Source organism: Orcinus orca, chromosome 10 (genome assembly GCF_937001465.1).
Source record: "Orcinus orca chromosome 10, mOrcOrc1.1, whole genome shotgun sequence".
Classification (NCBI taxonomy): domain Eukaryota; kingdom Metazoa; phylum Chordata; class Mammalia; order Artiodactyla; family Delphinidae; genus Orcinus; species Orcinus orca.
Window position 1 is genome coordinate 87,537,555 of NC_064568.1, and position 22,951 is coordinate 87,560,505.

The window sequence follows — 22,951 nt, forward strand, 5'->3', positions numbered from 1 at the left end:
ATGGTTATATTGATATAATCAAGCTAAACTGTGTTGGCTAGGGATATCAGATTACCCACAAATGATTTGGACAAACCTCTGGGGCTGAAGGGGGGCCCACTTCCTCTGTATGTACTCCCTGAATGAGAAATGACATCCGAAGGAGAGTTGAGGTACTGGACGTTGGCTTGGCAATGATGTTTAGTACAGAGAAGTGTGCACATCTTCACGCTGAAGAACTGAAGAAGTAGGAAGTGTTTTCCTGATCTAGAGATAAAGGAGCAAGCATATTATTGTTAGCTTATGTATTAAAAAAATAAGCATACTGGTACTTAACAGTAAATGTCATGTCATTAAATTGAACGCTTGAGTTGACATATATAAACACTCATTTACTACTACTATGAATCACAGAAGAGAAAGTAATTGTTAATTAAGATGACATTGTTATAGGTGTTACTGAATTCTTGCAAACGCGTTTAATGTTTATATTATTATATAGACAATGGCATTTATGCCCTTCTTGTTAGGAAATCCGTATTTTTTCTTCTTCAAGAAATTACTGCCCAAAATTGTGAATTCTATTTCTGTTTTAAACCTAGAAGTAGAACACAGATTTATTAGGTTGCAGAACAAGAGATAGACATAGAGTACTGAGGCAAGATGATAAGACTTGCAACATCAAGAAAAGAGACGTCGAACTTATTCCTAAGGCATGAAGCAAAGCTGGCAGCCAACAAATTACAGACCATTCTAGAGAGAAAACATAACTTTCTGAGAGATGCAAAGGTGACACATAAGTAAACTTTGAATGTACTCATTATCAGGGTTTGATGTAAATAGAGGAAGGATTGTGACCTGGAAAATTACAGGCCCCAAGGATAAGCACAAACTTGGATAAAACAGTCATGGTCTTGGGACCCCACTGTTGTTTGAACAAATGATTTCATTCTCAATGTGCTACTCTGAATTGAATTAATTGAATTGAATTAAAACTGAATTGAATTTGTACAGTTTTCTAAGGTACGTTTGGCACGATCGTTCATAGATATGGACATATGTAAATGTACTCAGTGGCGAAAGTCATCCATAAAGAAGTTATTGAGCACCTATGAGCACACATCTCATGAGTACACTCAGTGGAGCCAATTAGTGCATCCTAGAGGAATACCACCACTGCTAATATCTTACAAATACCTACTAGATTCATTTAGGTTGACAGTCGCCCAGAAGGGTATGGATATTAAGGGTATGGATATTATTTCATAAGACAAATTATTCCAAAGTAATTATATTTTTAACGTTCCATTTCTGCCTTATTCTGAATACATTCAAGTACCTGCAGGATGCTGGAGAGCTGTAAGACACTCTCTAGTATATTGAGGAACAGAGCAAGATGGTGTTGATAGGCTCAGAAGCCATTTTATTAATGCCGGATCTACTCCTCCTCTAGCTTTCAACCCCCCTCTTCCGAACTATTTGTGGTCTTCCTGTGAGAGTATCATAGTGCCTTTGTTTAGAAAACATTGTGTGTCATTTATTTCAATATTTAGATCTGCTTAGCTCTGCGGAAAATTCTCTAGGCACTCTCTAACTCCCTTCATAAATATTTAACATTAATTTTACCTCTATTCTCAAAAACTCTATGTTAGAATTCAGCAAAACCTAGCCTAAATTCTCCAGCTGCTGCCCTATACAGCTGCTTTTACCTCCATAGTTGTGTGATCATTTGAAATACAATCCTTGGGCTTCTGTTTAATTTAGAAAGCAAAAATAATTTTACTAATTATCTTATAAGGCTGTTGTACAGTTCAAAGAAGTTAATGCATAGAGAATTCAGAATATTACCAGTCATGTAATAAGCGCTCAACAGGGATTATTAACAAAGCAGTTATATTATTTATCATCCAAATGGAAATAACTTTGAGATTAAAGGGGTACAGTTCATAACATAGAGGGACAACAGGTAAACTGTAACCACGCAGAGCAAATGTGGATATATGGTCATCCTTTTTATTTGCTATACTTGTCTAAGAAATCATGTCCTTCAATGTAGCATTTATGATTCAGCACTCCCAATTCAACTTGTTTGAATCTATCTAATACCTATTTTCTTTCCCAGTATGAATGCCCATGAATGGTAGTCCTTCTAACTTGCTTGCCAATAAATAGTCACCTACTACTTAATGAAACCCGTATTATTCCTACAGTGGGAGACTGCAGACAGGAGGTTTGAAGTAGCCATGGAAGAGATTGGGCATAGTCTGGGCCTCCAAGCCTGGATTTGAACATATTGAAGGAAAAAAGAGGGCATTTCTAAGGAAACAATGCCTTGGAGTATGTACTGATAACAGTGCGCATTGTATAATTACAGAGTAGACTGATAAAAGTAAGTTCTATGTTAGCAGGGGGTATGTTTTTCCAGGGGGGATATGTTTTTCCAGGTAAGGTGAAGTTTGATTACAAAGGGACTTAGTAATGAAACAGAAAGTTTGGGATTTAGTGCAACAAGGAACATATATTTTAGGTGTTTGGAGAACCGCATCATGACTGTGTTCTAGAAAGTTGCAACACTCTGCAAGAAGACAATGATTGAAACAAGAAGTCTGTTTCTTATTAAAAAGGCATTTTGTTACCTCAAATCTGGAATCAAGGGCACTGGAAATTATTCTTCTTTTGTGCATTTTCTCATAATCTACTTTCAATTAGTTTTTGCCCAATTATTTTGGGGTTATCCTTACTGCTTATTTTCACGTGTCCTGTTAACTGATACAGCACAAACTTTGTCCTTAGATTCTCAGCTCTGCACATTCATGTCAGGGAAGAGTGCTAGAAAACAAAGACGTTAATTTTATAAGTTCAGTGTAGCTATTCAATATTCAATTTAGGGAGAGAATTTTACACGAAAGTACTGTTTGAATATCCATCTGGTAAGTCTTTAGCATTATCTAATTTCTTTCCACTGTGCATGGCGCTGCCGAGACACCTCAGGGACTGTTTGTATAACATCGTTGCTACAGGCCATGGAAAATTCTGTGCACTGCTTTCCATACATGTTTGGTTACAGCTGGTTCTGGTTTGTGTGTTTTGGGGTTTTCCAATGCAATTACTGCCAACTTCATATATACCAAATGGATCTGCCTCTTTCTGTTTCAACTAAAGGCTTTTAAACCATAGTTTTAAATGTGAATACACTGATGAAAAAAAAAACAAATGCCCAGATAGACTCAGAAAGACATAGGGAACCTCAGAGTAATGTTTTCCCAAGCAGAAACTACCAATAATAATAATAAGGAAAAGAAAAAAAAATTCTTTTCCAAGTTCAGGGTTCTATTAGACTGTTTTTTGAGTACGTGTACTTTCGTCTCAAGTGTTTCATTGGAGGGAATAATTATTTCCCTTTTCTGCGGAAAGAACTCTCCCACCAGGAGCATGATGTATTCTGCTCCGACCTGACAGATCTATCCGGTTCTGACTAGATCAGTATGGGCCTCAGTCTTGCAGTCACTGTGGCTTTCTTTCGATCTCAGTAATTCTCAGATTGACTCCCCATAAGTGCAGTGGGGAAGAACCAGTTATCCCACACGGCCACTGGCTTGTGATTACGTATACAATTATTACGAGAGGTGTGCAGCATAGTATACAATTATTACGAGAGGTGTGCAGCATAACCCCAGGGATGGCACTGAAAGAAGTGGCTTTTTTCATCATTATAGTCTTAATAAAATCAGATAGGACTCCATCAACTGGCTTTTGAAATGAAGGTTTATATCACTTTATGGAAAAGATGTGCAAAATGCATGGGCACTGACAGAGAAAGTCTATGCTTTCCATGTATGCTAGCACGATATTCCATACATGACTCTATTCTTCCCTAGGTTGAAGAGACTGCTGACAGCAAGTGCAATGCTACTCAAATGTATTGGCCCTTTCAATGCTTTTGAAAGAACACCTGCAGGCATAATGACAGATTTGTGCTTGGGACACATCCTGTACTGTTTTTCTTACATGCATGCATGTAGCACAAGCAAATGCTAAACAGTTACACATTACCAATCCAGTTAGTATGCCAATGATACTGTCTCTCTCTAGCAGGCATTAAACCTGTTCACCTCCAGATTTCCAAATAAATATACCAACTGACTATAAAAATAGAAAAAAACTTTGAAAAGAAAAAAGAGAAATCCAAATGCCAAGAAATTTAAAACATTTCTGCGGGATCTACTTTGTTCAAGACAGTGTTGAACTGAGAAGTGGGCTGTGGCTCTTCTTATGGGAAAAATCTGTGTAGCAGGGAAGCGAGAGGAGGAAAACTCAGGAGAAGGAGAATGCTACTGATATTTCTGAACAATGATTTTTGAAGGCTTGAAGTGTAAGTATGCGTGTGTGTGTGTGTGTGTGAGAGAGAGAGAGCGATGTCAGGAGAAGCTGTGTCCTGGGGACACGAGGAGGCGACTGTTCTGAGGAAGAATATCTGGGTCCCATCAGGGACTCTGGAAACTAATTCTGGTTCTAGATACATCAGGCCTGGAGGCTACGGAGGCACTTATCGCATGTTTACACCTGCCATGGCTCTTTATTCCAGGCAAACATAATGATTTTAGCAGGGCTGGCTGTGGATGAAGGAGGCCATGCCAGGGTAAAAAAGAAAAGAAAAAAAGACATGGCGCCAGTCCAGAGAAGAAACGTTTCCGCACAAGAAATAAAAATTGACAGCATGTGCTTTTCATTAGGCTCTCCCTTCCTCCCTTCCTCCCTCCCTCCCTGCCTCCCTGCCTCTCCACTTGCTGGATCACTGACCAGGTACAGGAAATACTGTGTTAATTCTAAACCTCACACTTCTCACATCATTTGGGACTGATTTAGGTTTTATGTAAAACCTAGCTCAAACCTTCCTAAGAAAACAAAATAATTATTTTTGAAGTTGACTAAATACCTAATTCTGTGCATCTAAAAGCTTCTTAAGTTAACAAATATTAAGCTACTTGGAATCAGCTGATAATTTTTTTAAAAGTTACATTTCACTTACATACTTTCTCAAAAAATAAATTCCATACAGGTTAAGACATTAAAACAGAAAAAACAATAAAACAGCAGGGGAAAATGGAGATTGATACTTAATTTGGGGGAGGAAAAAATCCTTTGATATGAAAGTGAAAGGGTAGACCAATTGGCAATATTGGTAGATAATAACTACATAATTGTAAATACCATAAATCATCTCAATATCTTTCTCCAAACTAGGAAATATTTGCTCATATCTGAAGAAAAAAATAATCGATCCCTTCAATATATAAAGAACTGGTCCAAGGTGAAAAACAGGAAATGCATGAGAAGAAATACTAATGGCCTCTAAACACACACACACATTCTCCTAACATGTAATTAAAGAAACAAACTAGAAGTAAAAAGTATATCATTTCTTAAAGTGGCAAAGATATTTCCTAAATTTCAGTAGGGTTGGGCAGAGTGGTAAAGGAACACTTCTGATGGGTACCATTGGTACTATTCTATGGAAAACAATTTGATCCTATCATGGAGGTCATTACAAATGTGTACATCTACTCAGGTATGAGCACAAAATTTTTTGTAGCAGGACTTCATCAAGGCATTGTTTATATATAGAAAATTTATACCAGATGCTGACGGTCAGAGATTTTCTATTAAACATTGGTCAAAAATCCATACGGAATATTTAATTATTAAGATCATTTCTTAACACAGGTTTTGATGGAATAAAATTATGCTCAAATTCTGAAATTAAAAAATCAGAAAAACAATTTTACACCGATTTTTTAAAAGAAGAAAAAATATGAAAAATAAAATTGCACAAACCTTGCAGGAAAATAGAATAGTACTGTGTGTTAGTAATGATGACATTATAGATTACTCCTTTGATGTTAGACATACTTATTGATTTATCCCTTCCTTATTTACATACACACTTGGGTTTTTTGTCACTCAGAGTCTTTGGCACCATGATGTCCAGTGCACCAATGTGTCCAGGAGCCACAGGTGGTCACTGAGCATTGTAACGGTGACTAGTCAGAAGGAGATGTGATGTGACTTAAAAATATATGCCAATTCCAACGACAAAGCATAAAAAATGCAAAGTATCTCTTTCATAAAAGTAAATATTGACAATATTAAAATAACATTTTTTTTACATGGCAGGTTAAATAAAATATATGATTACAATGAACTTCACCCACTTCTTATTTCTTCTTTCCATCTGGCCATCTGAAAATGTACAGTGACTGGTGTGGCTTGCATTATAATTCTAGTTGACAGCACTGTTAGAGAATTTGATGATGTTTTCTGCTCACCTGCCACCTCTATCCTATACCATCTCCAACATGTTGGCATTCAAAGTAGCTTTCGCCTAAGGGCAGGCTCTGCAGCTAACGAGATAGACACAGGGTGTTGGACAGGCAAGGGTTTTAAAATTACTTTTGAGAAGTTGTTCCCCCCCCCACCTCAGTATTAGGAAACGTCGTTTCATGGAGTTGCTCAAGTAGAAAATCCTGGAACAGAAGCATCACTCTGAATTTACCTCCACAGCGATTCATGACTTTATGAATTTACTTTTTAATATCTAACTTGTCTGATGCTGGGCAAGTCATATGCCTCTGGAACTCAGGGTTTTGGGTTTTTTTTTTCCTATCTCTAGAAAGAATTTTAAAAACTCTTCATTTGTAAAACAAAACAATGAAATTCACATAGTTGCTGTGAAAACTAAATGAGCAAATGAATGTGGATGCTTAAAAAAAGAGTGATTAGCATACAGGTAAAAAAATTATCTTGTGCTACCTCTTAAATATACTGATATACGTTGGGAACAGACTGAACATATTAAATAAACTGATCAAAAATTAAGAGTAGGGCTTCCCTGGTGGCACAGTAGTTGAGAGTCCGCCTGCCGATGCAGGGGACGCGGGTTCGTGCCCCGGTCTGGGAAGATTCCACATGCCGCGGAGCGGCTGGGCCCGTGAGCCATGGCCGCTGAGCCTGCGTGTCCAGAGCCCGTGCTCTGCAATGGGAGAGGCCACTATAGTTGAGAGGCCCACGTAACGAAAAAAAAAAAAAAAGTTGAGTATATTTGTGGTATCAGAGAGATAGCCTAAGAGACTTAACAGCTGCAGGCCAAGGAATTGGACTGCCTGGTTCCGAAACCAACTCTGGATCTTAACAACTTTCATCTTGAGCAAGGTATGTGAAGTCTATGTTTCCTCTTCTGTGCGATGGGGTAATGCAACTCACAGGGGAGGTGGAAAAATGAAAACAATAAATGCACTTAAAATACTTAGGACAGTTCCTTGGACAGTTACATAGTTTAACAATTGTTAACTATTATTATCACCATGATGGGGAAAGTTGCCAACAAATTCCGATACCTTCAGATAAAACAAAAAAATCACAGAATATTTGCAAATATCATATACTCTGTGCCAAAAGTAAAATTCTTCTTGGGAATTAATGATCCTCATAGTGTTTCTGAAGGCAGGAAGTCAGTAGCCTAGAGCAGTATTTCTCATGGGTTACATTGTGCAGATAAATGCCCGGGGACCTTGTTAGAATGCAGACTCTGATTCAGTAAGTCTGGGTGGAGTCTGATTGAGATTCTGCATATTTAAATCAGCTCCCATGTGATGCTGAGGCTGCCTGTTTTCCCACTGCATTCAGAGTACCAGGGGCTAAAGCAATATTATCTGCTTTGACAGCAAGAGTAATTGAGGTGCAAGATCACAGAACTGATATCAACATAAGTGTATGAAAAAACAACAATCTTTTTTGTTTTTTACATAGACTATGAGCATAGGCATAGATTAGTTTCTTTCTCCTTTAATTGAATTCATCTCATTAAGTTTGGCAGGGGTCAGGCAACATCCCCTTTATAGAGATTATGATTCTGAGCACAGACAATTTATGACAATTGCTCTGCGTTTCGTGACAAATATAAAGAATAAACAGGCCTTTCAAAATGTAGATATCTAGAATAAACAATTGTCCTAACACAATATTTTGAATGGTTCCTTCTGTATTGAGGTTTTAATAGGTACTAGTTATTTGGTTAAGAAAATTCCTTTTTTTTTTAAATACATCTTTATTGGAGTATAATTGCTTCACAATACTGTGAGCTTCTGTTGCACAGCAAAGCGAATCAGCCATATGCATACACGTCTCCATATCCCCTCCCTCTTGAGCCTCCCTCCCATCCTCCTTATTCCATCCTTTTAGGTGATCGCAAAACACTGAGCCCATCTCCTAAGCTGCTGCTTCCCACCAGCCAACTATTTTACATTCAGTAGTGTATACAGCTCGATGCTACTCTCATTTCGCTCCAGCTTCCCCCTTCCACCCAATGTCCTCAAGTCCATTTTCTATGTCTAACTCTTTATTCCTGCCCTGCAACTAGGTTCATCAGTACCATTTTTTTTTTTTTTTTAGATTCCATATATATGTGTTAGCATACAGTATTTGTCTTTCTCTTTCTGACTTACTTCACTCTGTATGACACACTCTAGGTCCATCCACCTCACTACAAATAACTCAATTTCGTTTCTTTTTATGGCTGAGTAATATTCCATTGTATATATGTGCCACATCTTCTTTATCCATTCATCTGTCAATGGACATTTAGGTTGGTTGACGTACTGGCTATTGTAAATAGAGCTGCAGTGAACACTGTGGTGTTAGTGTGCAAGTAATTCAAATTAAAAATAAGTACTAGATAGTATCAGAGGCTCTTTAAGCATTTCCTTTAATCTTTTAATATGGGGAGTATAGATTATTCTAATGCTTAGCCTCCCTAGAATTCTTTGGAAAAACTCAACTTGTTCACAACATACGTACTGCTGAATTCACCTTGCCAGTATTTTGTGTGACCGACAAAGTACTTTTTTAGTTTTGATATCAAGGTTATAAAGACCTTATAAAATTATTTGGAGGTATTTTTCTCTCTCTGGAATCTGTACAGGATTACTCTACTGACTGTCATCTTTCTTGTCCTTTTCCCTTGATAGGAATTTCTTCAGTGTCCTAGAATACTCTGAAGTTCACAGACTTTTGTTAAATTCTCTACTTTCAGAAAATTTGCATTCCTAATAAATTTCAGTTACCAGTATGTGTCAGGTACAGTGAAACTTCATACCAAGGGTTGGCATGATCTCATGTCAATGAACACATATGAATGAACTTTTAGATAAATATACATTTTGTAAAGTAGTAAATTATAATCATAGAGTTTTATTTCTCATTATTGCATTGATTTTAATACCTGCATGATTGATCTCTGCCCTTGTGGATGTTACATGTCAGATCGCTTAAATATACCAGAGAAACCCTCACAGACGCAGAATTGTCATATCTCAAAAGGAAAAGGGGAGATAGCGGAGGGGAAGATGGCGGAAGAGTAAGACGCAATCACCTTCCTCCCCACAGATACACCAGAAATACATCTACACGTGGAACAACTCCTACAGAACTACTGAAAGCTTGCAGAACACCTCAGACCTCCCAAAAGAGCCGTGTAGATGAAAGGCTCTTGGTGCTACAGCTAGGAGTCAGTGCTGTGCCTCTGAGGTGGGAGACCCAACTTCAAGACACTGGTCCACAAGAGACCTCCCAGCTTCACATAATATCAAACAGTGAAATTCTCCCAGAGATCTCCATCTCAACACCAGCACCCAGCTTCACTCAACGACCAGCAAGCTACAGTGCTGGACACCCTATGCCAAACAACTAGCAAAACAGGAACACAACCCCACCCATTAGCAGAGAGGCTGCCTAAAATCATAATAAGGCCACAGACACCCCAAAACACACCACAAGACGTGGACCTGCCCACCAGAAAGACAAGATCCAGCCTTATCCACCAGAACACAGGCACTAGTCCCCTCCACCAGGAAGCCTACACAACCCACTGAACCAACCTTAGCCACTGGGGACAGACATCAAAAACAATGGAAACTATGAACCTGCAGCCTGCAAAAAGGAAACCCCAAACACCGTAAGATAAGCAAAATGAGAAGACAGAAAAACACACAGCAGATGAAGGAGCAAGGTAAAAACCCACCTGACCTAACAAATGAAGAAGAAATAGGCAGTCTACCTGAAAAAGAATTCAGAATAATGATAGTAAAGATGATCCAAAATCTTGGAAATAGAATAGACAGAATGCAAGAAACAGTTAACAAGGACCTAGAAGAACTAAAGATGAAACACACAATGATGAACAACACAATAAATGAAATTAAAAATAGTCTAGATGGGATCAATAGCAGAATAACTGAGGCAGAAGAACGGATAAGTGACCTGGAGGATAAAATAGTGGAAATAACTACTGCAGAGCAGAATAAAGAAAAAAGAATGAAAAGAACTGAGGACAGTCTCAGAGACCTCTGGGACAACATTAAACACACCAACATTTGAATTATAGGGGTTCCAGAAGAAGAAGAGAAAAAGAAAGGGACTGAGAAAATATTTGAAGAGGTTATAGTTGAAAACTTCCCTAATATGGGCAAGGAAATAGTTAATCAAGTCCAGGAAGCACAGAGTCTCCCATACAGGATAAATCCAAGGAGAAACACACCAAGACACATATTAATCAAACTGTCAAAAATTAAATACAAAGAAAGCATATTAAAAGCAGCAAGGGAAAAACAACAAATAACACACAAGGGAATCCCCATAAGGTTAACAGCTGAACTTTCAGCAGAAACTCTGCAAGCCACAAGGGACTGGCAGGACGTATTTAAAGTGATGAAGGAGAAAAACCTGCAACCAAGATTACTCTACCCAGCAAGGATCTCATTCAGATTTGATGGAGAAATTAAAACCTTTACAGACAAGCAAAAGCTGAGAGAGTTCAGCACCACCAAACCAGCTCTACAACAACTGCTAAAGGCAGTTCTCTGGGCAAGAAACACAAGAGAAGGAAAGGACCTACAATAACGAACCCAAAACAATTAAGACAATGGGAATAGGAACATACATATCGATAATTACCTTAAATATAAATGGACTAAATGCTCCCACCAAAAGACACAGATTGGCTGAATGGATACAAAAACAAGACCCATATATATGCTGTCTACAAGAGACCCACTTCAGACCTATGGACACATAAGACTGGAAGTGAGGGGATGGAAAAAGATATTCTATGCACATGGAAATCAAAAGAAAGCTGCAGTAGCAATTCTCCTATCAGACAAAATAGACTTTAAAATAAAGACTATTAGAAGAGACAAAGAAGGACACTACATAATGATCAAGGGATTGATCCAAGAAGAAGATATGACAATTGTAAATATGTATGCACCCAAGATAGGTGCATCTCAATACATAAGGCAAATACTAACAGCCATAAAAGGGGAAATCGACAGTAACACAATCATAGTGGGGGACTTTAACACCCCACTTTCACCAATGGACAGGTCATCCAAAACGAAAATAAATAAGGAAACACAAGCTTTAAATGATACATTAAACAAGATGGACTTAATTGATATTTATAGGCCACTCCATCCAAAAACAACAGAATACACATTTTTCTCAAGTGCTCATGGAACATTCTCCAGGAGAGATCATATCTTGGGTCACAAATCAAGCCTTGGTAAATCTAAGAAAATTTAAATTGTATCAAGTATCTTTTCCGACCATAACGCCATGAGACTAGATATCAGTTACAGGAAAAGATCTGTAAAAAATACAAACGCATAGAGGCTAAACAATACACTACTTAATAATGAAGTGATCACTGAAAAAAATCAAAGAGGAAATCAAAAAATACCTAGAAACAAATGACAATGGAGACACGAATACCCAAAACCTATGGGATGCAGCAAAAGCAGTTCTAAGAGGGAAGTTTACAGCAATACAATCCTAACTCAAGAAACAAGAAAAACCTCAAATAAATGATCTAACCTTACACCTAAAGGAAGTAGAGAAAGAAGAACAAACAAAACTCAAAGTTAGCAGAAGGAAATAAATCATAAAGATCAGAGCAGAAATAAATGAAACAGAAGCAAAGAAAACAATAGCAAAGATCAATAAAACTAAAAGCTGGTTCTTTGAGAAGATAAATTGATAAACCATTAGCCAGACTCATCAAGAAAAAAAGGGAGAAGACTCAAATCAATAGAATTAGAAATAAAAAAGGAGAAGTAACAACTGACACTGCAGAAATACAAAAGATCATGAGAGATTACTACAAGCAACTCTATGCCAATAAAATGGACAACCTGGAAGAAATGAACAAATTCTTAGAAATGCACAACCTGCCAAGACTGAATCAGGAAGAAATAGAAAATATGAACAGACCAATCACAAGCACTGAAATTGAAACTGTGATGAAAAATCTTCCAACAAACAAAAGCCCAGGACCAGATGGCTTCACAGGTGAATTCTATCAAACATTTAGAGAAGAGCTAACACCTATCCTTCTGAAACTCTTCCAAAATACAGCAGAGGGAGGAACACTCCCAAACTCATTCTACGAGGCCACCATCACCCTGATACCAAAACCAGACAAGGATGTCACAAAGAAAGAAAACTACAGGCCAATATCACTGATGACCATAGATGCAAAAATCCTCAACAAAATACTAGCAAACAGAATCCAACAGCACATTAAAAGGATCATACACCATCATCAAGTGGGGTTTATTCCAGGAATGCAAGGATTTTTTAATATACACAAATCAATCAACGTGATACACCATATTAACAAATTGAAGATTAAAAACCATATGATCACCTCAATAGATGCAGAGAAAGCTTTTGACAAAATTCAACACCCATTTATGATAAAAACCCTGAAGAAAGTAGGCATAGACGGAACTTTCCTCAACATAATAAAGGCCATAGATGACAAACCCAAGCCAATATCGTCCTCAATGGTGAAAAACTGAAAGCATTTCCACTAAGATCAGGAACAAGACAAGGTTGCCCACTCTCACCACTCTTATTCAACATAGTTTTGGAAGTTTTAGCCACAGCAATCAGAGAAGAAAAGGAAAGAAAAGGAATTCAAATTGGAAAAGAAGAAGTAAAGCTGTCACTGTTTGCAGATGACATGATAGTATACATAGAGAATGCTAAAGATGCTACCAGAAAACTACTAGAGCTAATCAATGAATCTGGTAAAGTTGCAGGATACAAAATTAATGCACAGAAATCTCTTGCATTCATATACACTAATGATGAAAAATCTGAAAGTGAAATCAAGAAAACACTCCCATTTACCACTGCAACAAAAAGAATAAAGTATCTACGACTAAACCTACCTAAGGAGACAAAAGACCTGCATGCAGAAAATTATAAGACACTGATGAAAGAAATTAAAGATGATACAAATAGATGGAGAGATATACCATGTTCTTGGATTGGAAGAATCAACATTGGGAAAATGACTCTACTGCCGAAAGCCATCTACAGACTCAATGCAATCCCTATCAAACTACCACTGGCATTTTTCACAGAACTAGAACAAAAAATTTCACAATTTGTATGGAAACACAAAAGACCCCGAACAGCCAAAGCAATCTTGAGAACGAAAAACGGAGCTGGAGGAATCTGGCTCCCTGACTTCAGACTATACTACAAACCTAGAGTAATCAAGACAGTATGGTACTGGCACAAAAACAGAAAGAAAGATCAATGGAACAGGATAGAAAGCCCAGAGATAAACCCACGCACATATGGTCACCTTATCTTTGATAAAGGAGGCAGGAATGTACAGTGGAGAAAGGACAGCCTCTTCAATAAGTGGTGCTGGGAAAACTGGACAGGTACATGTAAAAGTATGAGATTAGATCACTCCCTAACACCATACACAAAAATAAGCTCAAAATGGATTAAAGACCTAAATGTAAGGCCAGAAACTATCAAACTCTTAGAGGAAAACGTAGGCAGAACACTCTATGACATAAACCACAGCAAGATCCTTTTTGACCCACCTCCTAGAGAAATGGAAATAAAAACAAAAATAAACAATGAAACTTCAAAGCTTTTGCTGCTGTTGCACAGCAAAGGAAACCATAAACAAGACCAAAGGACAACCCTCAGAATGGGAGTAAGTATTTGCAAATGAAGCAACTGACAAAGGATTAATCTCCAAAATTTATAAGCAGCTCATGCAGCTCAATAACAAAAAAGCAAACAACCCAATCCAAAACTGGGCAGAAGACCTAAATAGACATTTCTCCAAAGAAGATATACAGACTGCCAACAAACACATGAAAGAATGCTCAACATCATACTACAATGAGATATCATCTCACACCAGTCAGAATGGCCATCATCAAAAAATCTACAAACAATAAATGCTGGAGAGGGTGTGGAGAAAAGGGAACAGTCCTGCACTACTGGTGGGAATGTGAATTGGTTCAGCCAGTATGGAGAACAGTATGGAGGTTCCTTAAAAAACTACAAATAGAACTACCATATGACCCAGCAATCCCACTACTGGGCATATACCCTGAGAAAACCATAATTCAAAAAGACTCATGTACCAAAATGTTCATTGCTGCTCTATTTACAATAGCCTGAAGATGGAAACAACCTAAGTGCCCATCATCGGATGAATGGATAAAGAAGATGTGGCACACATATACAATGAAATATTACTCAGCCATAAAAAGAAACGAAATTGAGCTATTTGTAATGAGGTGGATAGACCTAGAGTCTGTCATACAGAGTGAAGTAAGTCAGAAAGAGTAAGACACATACTGTATGCTAACACATATATATGGAATTTAGGAGAAAAAAAATGTCATGAAGAACCTAGGGGTAAGACAGGAATAAAGACACAGACTTACTGGAGAACGGAGTAGAGGATATGGGGAGGGGGAAGGGTGAGCTGTGACAAAGCGAGAGAGAGGCATGGACATATATACACTACCAAACGTAAGTTAGATAGCTAGCAGGAAGCAGCCGCATAGCACAGGGATATCAGCTCGGTGCTTTGTGACCACCTGGAGGGGTGGGATAGGGAGGGTGGGAGGGAGGGTGGGAGGGAGGGAGATGCAAGAGGGAAGAGATACGGGAACATATGTATATGTATAACTGATTCACTTTGTTATAAAGCAGAAACTAACACACCATTGTAAAGCAATTATACCCCAATAAAGATGTTAAAAAAAAAGTAGACTTATTGTGGTGGTGATCATTTATAATATCTACAAATATCTAATTATGTTGTACACCTGAAACTATAATGCTATGTCAATTATACCTCAATAATAAATAAATACTTTAAAAATTAAACAATTCAGAAAAACATACCACTTTCCAAGGAAAATGGTCAAGAATGGCATTGGCCTGGTTGCTGAAAACAATAGAGAAACGCCTTCAAAAAAAAAAAAAAAAAAAAGGATAAGGGAAGTCAGCTGCTGAAGGGAGAAATATCCCAGGATTCTCGGCTCCTGGACCTTTTATAACACTTATATTTGCCATTATTTATGAAATTGGCCATGTTCTACAGACTTGATGCTCATTAACAATCTTATTTAATCCTCACAATAACCCTGAAAGAAATGACTGTCATTCTCATCCTACCACCTGAACTTCTGAACAGTAAGTTTCCTAGGATCAGGTAATGCACGAATGAAGGAGTCAGGTTTCCACCTCAGGTCTGGCTGACACCAAAATCCAGATACATTGCAAGGTGGCGTTCTCGCCCTTATAATTTTAGTTTCCAATTCAGTGCAGACAGCAGTTCAAGATTCTCCCAGAAGCCCAGGAATCTCTATCTTGTCCCAGATTCTGGAGAAAAGGATCATAAACTAGAATTTTTCATCAAGTCTCTTAATTCTTCATATCCATCTGCGCAGCCTCACAGTTCATCTTATAATCATTGTTCTTGATCACTTTAAACCCACAAACAAACAAGTGAATAGATTGCTTAAAAGCAGGTCAGTTTGCTCATTCACTAATTCAAGTTCATGTTTGTTCATTTCGCACACATTTCTATCTAACAAATTCTCCATGTTTAAATCCTACAGTCTTCCCTCCTTTATCATACTTAAAATGTTGAAAGCTGAAAAACACATTTCTCTGAAATGAATAACAGCTACATATGAAATGACAAAAGAAGTTGCATTAGAGAACTAAAATAATTTCAATATGTAAAACTCATTTAGAATATATGCTTGATCAAAATGAAAAAAGGTATTGGTTCTACCAAGAAAAATGGCTTTAAACACCACAAATATTTAACCTGCCTTCTCAGTATTGTGTTTGCTAATTTGAAAAGCCACTGCATTTGTATTCCAGCTAATTTCCATACTATAAATGTCAGTCAACATAGGCAGATTATGCCTAAGAATGATTTGAAAAGAATCTTAACAAGAGTAAAAGTCATGTCCATATTTTCATTATGCATCTGAGCCTCCGGATTGTAAATATTCCCTCTGAGCTAATATTTTAGAATTCAAGGTCATATACAGAAGATTTTTTTCCTTGCTAATTAGAAAATAGATTACTCCACTTGAAATAATGTAGGTGGAAATTCTTCCCTGAGGAATTTATCTCTTTCAGATGTGTTTGATCATGTTCAATATTTTTTTAACTATATTATATTTGCTTTTCCCCTCTCACCTACCAAATACGATGCATAGAATGCTTAAGGATTTGACTTCTTATTCTGACATTGGTAATAAAGTTATAGTAAAAGAATGTACTAGAAGTCTTTCACCTGCACACAATTTTGCTTATTAGATTTGCTTATTTCACTTGTCAAATTTCACAACATCTAATGTTCCCTCTGTATATTTATAAAATACTTTACTGCAGATGAGCCTAATCACTATGTAAATTAGGTAATTATTTGGTGAATATTAACGTTCTTTTCCATACAAAATAATACATATATTTTGAATCTTCTTTCCTTGCTTTTGGGAGGATATAGCAATTAAAATAGTTATTGAACCCTTATTTGCATGCAAATGAGGCAAGCACAGTAGCATATCAGGATGTGCAAAAGTATATTTAATTTTCAATTTCAAACGTATCTCTTATTATTTAGACTACATCATTGTCAATGCAGTTTTCTTCTGGCATGTTAGAATCATGTATCATAAAAAGCTTTTCTGGTAACTACTTGCTAGCATACATGGGCCTTTAATCTTTCTGGATTCTCCTATGGCAAGACAAAAATAAATCTCCTTTAAAAGAGAGGAAAAAATGAACATGTTGCTGAATTATATGAACAATAGATGGCATACAGTAGATATTTAATATTATATTGAATGGATGGTTTGAAAGGTAACTTAAAGTAATAATAAAGTAAGTATAAAGTAATTATAAAGAAATATGCTGATGTTTCTCCTACAAAATAATCATAAAAATATTGTTGAACATAGAACTGTATCTGAAAGAAAATAATAGATATGTTCCTGGGTAAATTGTGAGACCATCAAATAAGCTAAGACTTTTCTGGTAAAAATGAAAACTGATGTTACTGATATGTCTAAAAAATATACATGATATAGAGACAATAAATAACTGTTTAGATTCCAAATGTTATAACTGCATAGGAATGAAGGTAACTCTTGATAGTTAAAGAAAACAGTTATGACAGGAAATAAAGAAAAGTAGTACAATAGTAAATGAGTGATGATTTGAGAAATGTTATACCTCAAGGTATAGTGAATATAAATATATTCAAGATGGGTATAATTTTTAGATCTAACTTTCCATAATTAGCTACTAAGGGAAAGTTTCGGGTGTGTCCTTCAGTCTTTAAGGCTGATGGCGTGAACACACCCACACACATTCTGTAGCCGTAAATCAAACATCAAAATCTGGCTATTGAAGTTCATTGTCTGGATTTAGTGCAATATTCTTTAGATTCTTAGACTGAGACAAAAGAGTAAGCGTTAATAAAAAATAAAAATATGTTTCAAACTATAATTTTTTTTTGGAAATTGGGTGTGTTATGATTAACTCTCATTGTAATGGCAATTACTAAAAAGGATAAGAAATTATTTCCAATAATCAGTCATAGACGTGTCCTCTGTTTTGTGTCAAACTAAACATCTTATTCATTCATTCATTCATTCATTCTTTTACCTCTTACATCATTCTCTGGTCCTCTTCTGTGAATGGAATGCTTTTCTCTGACTTAGCTACTCTGGTCTTCCATATGACCTTATTTCTGCACCCTTTCTTAACTTCTGTGGCCAATCAAAGCCTGATTGATACCCCGCCTGTTCAGGTTAAATGTGTCTGTCTTTCCACCAGCTTCTGGAAGGCAGGGTTAAATCCAAGCTCTGACTCTTTTTGCTCACTTTTTTGTAACCAGAGCCTGGCATACAGTCAGTGTTGATTGAATTAACTGCTGAATTTCAGTTTAAATCAATTGAAATCAGTTATGTTTAAGTTTGGTTCAAGAGGTTAATAGTTGTGTGATCCTAGCTAAGTCATATAACTACTTAATGTCTGTTTATTGCTTTGCAAATGATTATGAGGGGCAACAAAAATGCACAACTGAGAATAATATAGAGATGTTATTTTAATCCCGCAGTAGTAATGCACAATGTAAAGGTTGTTATGAAAGTGATCAAATGCAACTTACTTATTTTCGGTTGGTCTGTTTGTTACCTATTTTCCTTCTTTTTGCTGCAGTGAATTTGAAATAGAGCCAATACCGTGCTTTTAGCTCTGCATAACTGCAGAATGTTCGAAATGGTCGTTAACATCAATGCAACCATACTTATTTCTTTCATGTATATAAGACTGTTTCACAGAAAAGAGTCAACAAATTGATACTACTAGTGTGCTGGTACAAACAAAAAGTTTCATCTCCTAGATGGGATATTGCCCAACAGCTCACTCTATAAAACCACAGTTGATGGTCTAATTATTGTGGAAGGACCATGGGCTTGTTAGACAAGTGCAAGGACAGCAGGGGATGCCTTGAAGCAGGATTCCCAAATTGAGAACCTGGAGAAGAACTGGTCTGTGCAAGAAAATAAAGTCTACGAAAGTTGGAGGTAATGAAAATCTTCAAGACTGTTGTTGGGTCTATCCCCAAAACTTCAGTTTTTCAGTTATAAAATATGTTTGGAAAGTTTAGAGACAAGAAAGAAAGAGCTAACCTGGGGCAAGCTGAAAGAATAGGGATGAAAAAGGAATGTTCTCTGAAACAACAAATGATAGCAGAAAATACCATATAGGAATGGAAATGATTTGGCCTGAATTGTGTCCCCTTCAAAATTCATATGTTGAAGCCCTAACCCCCAGTGTGACTGCACTTGGAGATAAGACCTTTAATGACATAATTCAGGTTAAATGAGATCATAAGGATGGAGCTCTAATCCAATAGGATTGATATCCTTATAAGAAAAGGAAGAGACAGCAGGACTATGACACACAGATGAAAGGCCATGTGAGGACACAGCAAGAAGGCAGCCATCTAGAAGCCAGGAAGAGAGGCTTCACCAGAAACCAACCCTGCCAACATCTTGATCTTGAACTTGTATCCTCCAGAACTTTGAGAAAATACATTTCTCTTGTTTAAACCACCCAGTCCCTGGTATTTTGTTATGGCAGCTGAAACAGACTAATATAGAAAAATACAATTTAAATTTTCTAAGTTTAAAAATGAAGAATTCATGTTTCTGGATAATGCACTAAGAATAACAACTTATTGTCAGGTGAAGGTAAGTAAATGAGGTAATACATTTCAAACCATTTTATGTAACAGTAGAAAGAAAGAAAATATTGGCGTGCAAGAGGTTTATCAATTTTTTTTTTCTCAAAATATTGAGCAGAGATATTTTTTCTGTTTTTCTATAGTCTTCCCTGATCTAACATACAGCTCAGTCTTTTCACAAAGTTTTTAGAGCCCCAGGATGCACTAAGTTGGTAATCAACAGATCTCAGGTCCCGTTTAGGCTTATGACAGAGTCAGAGAGATTGCGGTCATTATCATTTACCTTCTTGGGTCTCAGTTTCCTCATTTTGAAAGAAGTGGGATTAGATTAACATTACTAACGTGTGAATGAATTTTATTTCCACCCGACAACAAAAAAAAATCTATAATATAGTATATTTGAGGGAGGGTGGGCCATGCAACGTTGAATATAATTCTCTATTGCAGAACTTCTCAAAGTATTTAAACGCTAATGTAGTTTACAAACCTCTAAGAAGAGGATACAGGATGCAGTATTCCTCAGTGTTCTTTTCTCAGACAACACTGGAAAGTGCTCACTAAGATCTGTCCCAGGTCTCAGATTGTAAGGTCCTTTGACCCTGGTTAGGTTCACATAAAAAGCCTCCTCGCAGTTCTTTAGCTGCTCACTCTCTTAGAAAGAGGAAAAATGAAGGATCTTTTAGGAGGTTGACACCCCAGAAAATATATTTTAAGAGGAGACAAGTATGCTGTACACCCCAGGGAATGTGTGATTTAAGGAAGAGTTGGTGGAGGATTTGAGATCTAGCCCCTAACTCCAGACACTACTCTTTCCAATATCAAGAACTTTTCTGTTAGCCATGAGAAACGTCCCTATTTCAATTTATTAATTTTAACATTTCTTCTTTATAAGTATATAATGTGCTATTTCTTTTTATTCTGCTATTGTTGTTCTTTAGCATGGAATAATATATTCAGGTAGACAATGAAACAGACTCCAAAATTATTTGGAAGGAAATGCAAGAAACAGTGGGCAAGTGACAGGTTATGAGTAGGACTTCATCCGACAGCTGTGGTACAGCCACAGTCCCCAAGCACCATGAACAATGTTCTATTGGAGGAATGATTACTGGCTTGCATCATTATTCTCATCCTGGAGGTATAATGTACAACAGTCAAGTGCTTCCTTAGGATTGATGCTGAGCAATATAATATACCTCACTTCATTTAATCTACATTAAACGGAGCACAATTTGCTAGGTTTTCTTATACTTTCTTTTCTTAGCCTTAGTAGAAATCGCCTCAGATGGACTCATTGACCGTCCATCATAAATCAGCCCTTTATTGGTGAAGAGGTGAGGTGGGTTAACAATGGATTTACTTGTAAATTGAGAAGAGATAAATCTTTGCTCCCTCAAGGGTAGCAGTGTATTTATAGGTTGGAAGGCAGTACCACTTTCCAAAAAGCGCTTTATTGGAAGGTAAAGTCTTCAAGACCTTCGGTGTTTATGATCTCTGAAGCTTGTGTATCTGCAGAATTGTGGTAAAATACACTAATAAAGTAAAATAGGATGTTGCTTTATATTTGCCTGTGTTACCACTTGAAGTACTTGTACAGGTAGAATAGAGGCTCCATAAAATAAACTCATAAGCTGAAACTTAATTCTTTGGGGAAATCTGTCACTTTTATTTACAGGTCTATAAGCCTAGCAGATAAAAATAACTAAGAGAAAATACTGCAAATATACTTCATATCACTCTGCAATCAAAGTCCCTGTATGATCTGTAAGCATTTCCATCCCATAAACTGTCTGGCAATCATTGTTGACTTCAATGAGTGAAATTACCTCTTTGTTGCAATAATCTAAATCTACTTAGAGGATAAGAAAAACATGGGATAGGCTGAGTCTTTAAGCTGGTTTATGATTATATTATGACACACTGAAATGTTCTTCTTGACGGCAAAATGACAGAATTATTTTAGAAATTTGCAATATAGAAAGCAAATAAATTTGGGATATCAAATAATGATAGATATTTCAGAGCAATATTAAAGTCCACATTACATTAAAAAAAATAATAACATGGAGAGTTTCTTCTAACAAGAATCAAGCACTTTATACATTTTGAAAGAAATGACTAAATCAGTTTTGGACATTCTGATCTATTTCCATTACATCTAAGTTAGCTTTTTGGATATCCTAAGGTATTTCTATTCTACCTTAATGCATACAAACAAAAACAACTTTGGTAGAATATCAAGAATTTGAATATTAACTGATCATTAAATATGTAATATGTTCTGCACAAATACACTACACTGAGTCATTTATTCACATAGTAATGAGATGAGCTGTGATATCAGGTGGAAGATTGACAACATGCTCCATGCTGGCAACTCTCTAGAGGGTCTACTTGACATCTCAAACTTATCATTTAGAGCTGACTTCCTGATGTACATACACTCTTGGTTACCTACTCCACCCACAGACTTCCCATCTCAGCTGATGGCAGTTCCATCTTTCTAGTTGTTCAGGCCAAATACCTTGAAGTTACTCTTGACTTTGCTTTTTCGCTCACACACATATTCGATGTGTGTCAGCAAATTCTGTTTCACTTTTGAAACAGGATCATCATGTGCTGCCCCCTTGGTTCAGCCACTGTCATCTCTTACCTTAACTAGCATGGCTTTCTTCTTGGACTCTTTGCCCTCCTTCCTCACCCACAGATAGAGTAACGCTTTCAACGCAACAGATGAAGTGATCTTTATAAAGCCTAAGTCAGCTCGTGTCTCTCCTCTGCTTAAACTACCCTGGTGACCCCCCATGTCACTCAGAAGCAGCAGCCAGTGAACTATCACTTCTTTATCCCTCAACCTCATCACCTACTACTCTTCCCTGATCCCTCTGATCCAGTCACTCTGGTGTTCTTGTTCTAGGTCATGTACTTTCTGGCATTTTGCACTAGGTTTTCCCTTTTCCCTCAAATATCTAAATGGTTAAATCCCTCAATCTTTGCTCAACTGTTACTTCTTAATGTGGTCCATGCTGATAATCATATTTTAATTACTGTTTATCTTCATGCCAGATTTCTCATTTATTGCTCTTTTAATCTTTGCATAATAATTACCACTTTCAAACATGTTATCCTCATTTATTTATCCTTTACTTATTATGTTTACTGTTCATTAGCTTTTTCTTCTCATTAGAACGTAAGCCTCTTGAAGGCTCAGATTTCTTTTCCCCCCTCCGCAGGTTGGAGGAGCTTCACTTGTGTTAAGTATTTAAAACTGCCCTTTGCATATGGTAGGGGTTCAACATATTCTTCTTGAAAGAT

General features: G+C 36.9%; 1 long non-coding RNA gene across 1 annotated transcript in view; it reads right to left on the bottom strand.

Moving 5' to 3' along the window:
• LOC117202684 (uncharacterized) overlaps positions 1–22,951 on the bottom strand; it is a 100,435-nt gene that overhangs the window by 5,923 nt on the left and 71,561 nt on the right. Inside the window, exon 4 of the long non-coding RNA XR_007479908.1 lies at positions 77–246. This is a non-coding gene — a long non-coding RNA (uncharacterized LOC117202684). The remainder of the gene's footprint in view (positions 1–76; positions 247–22,951) is intronic.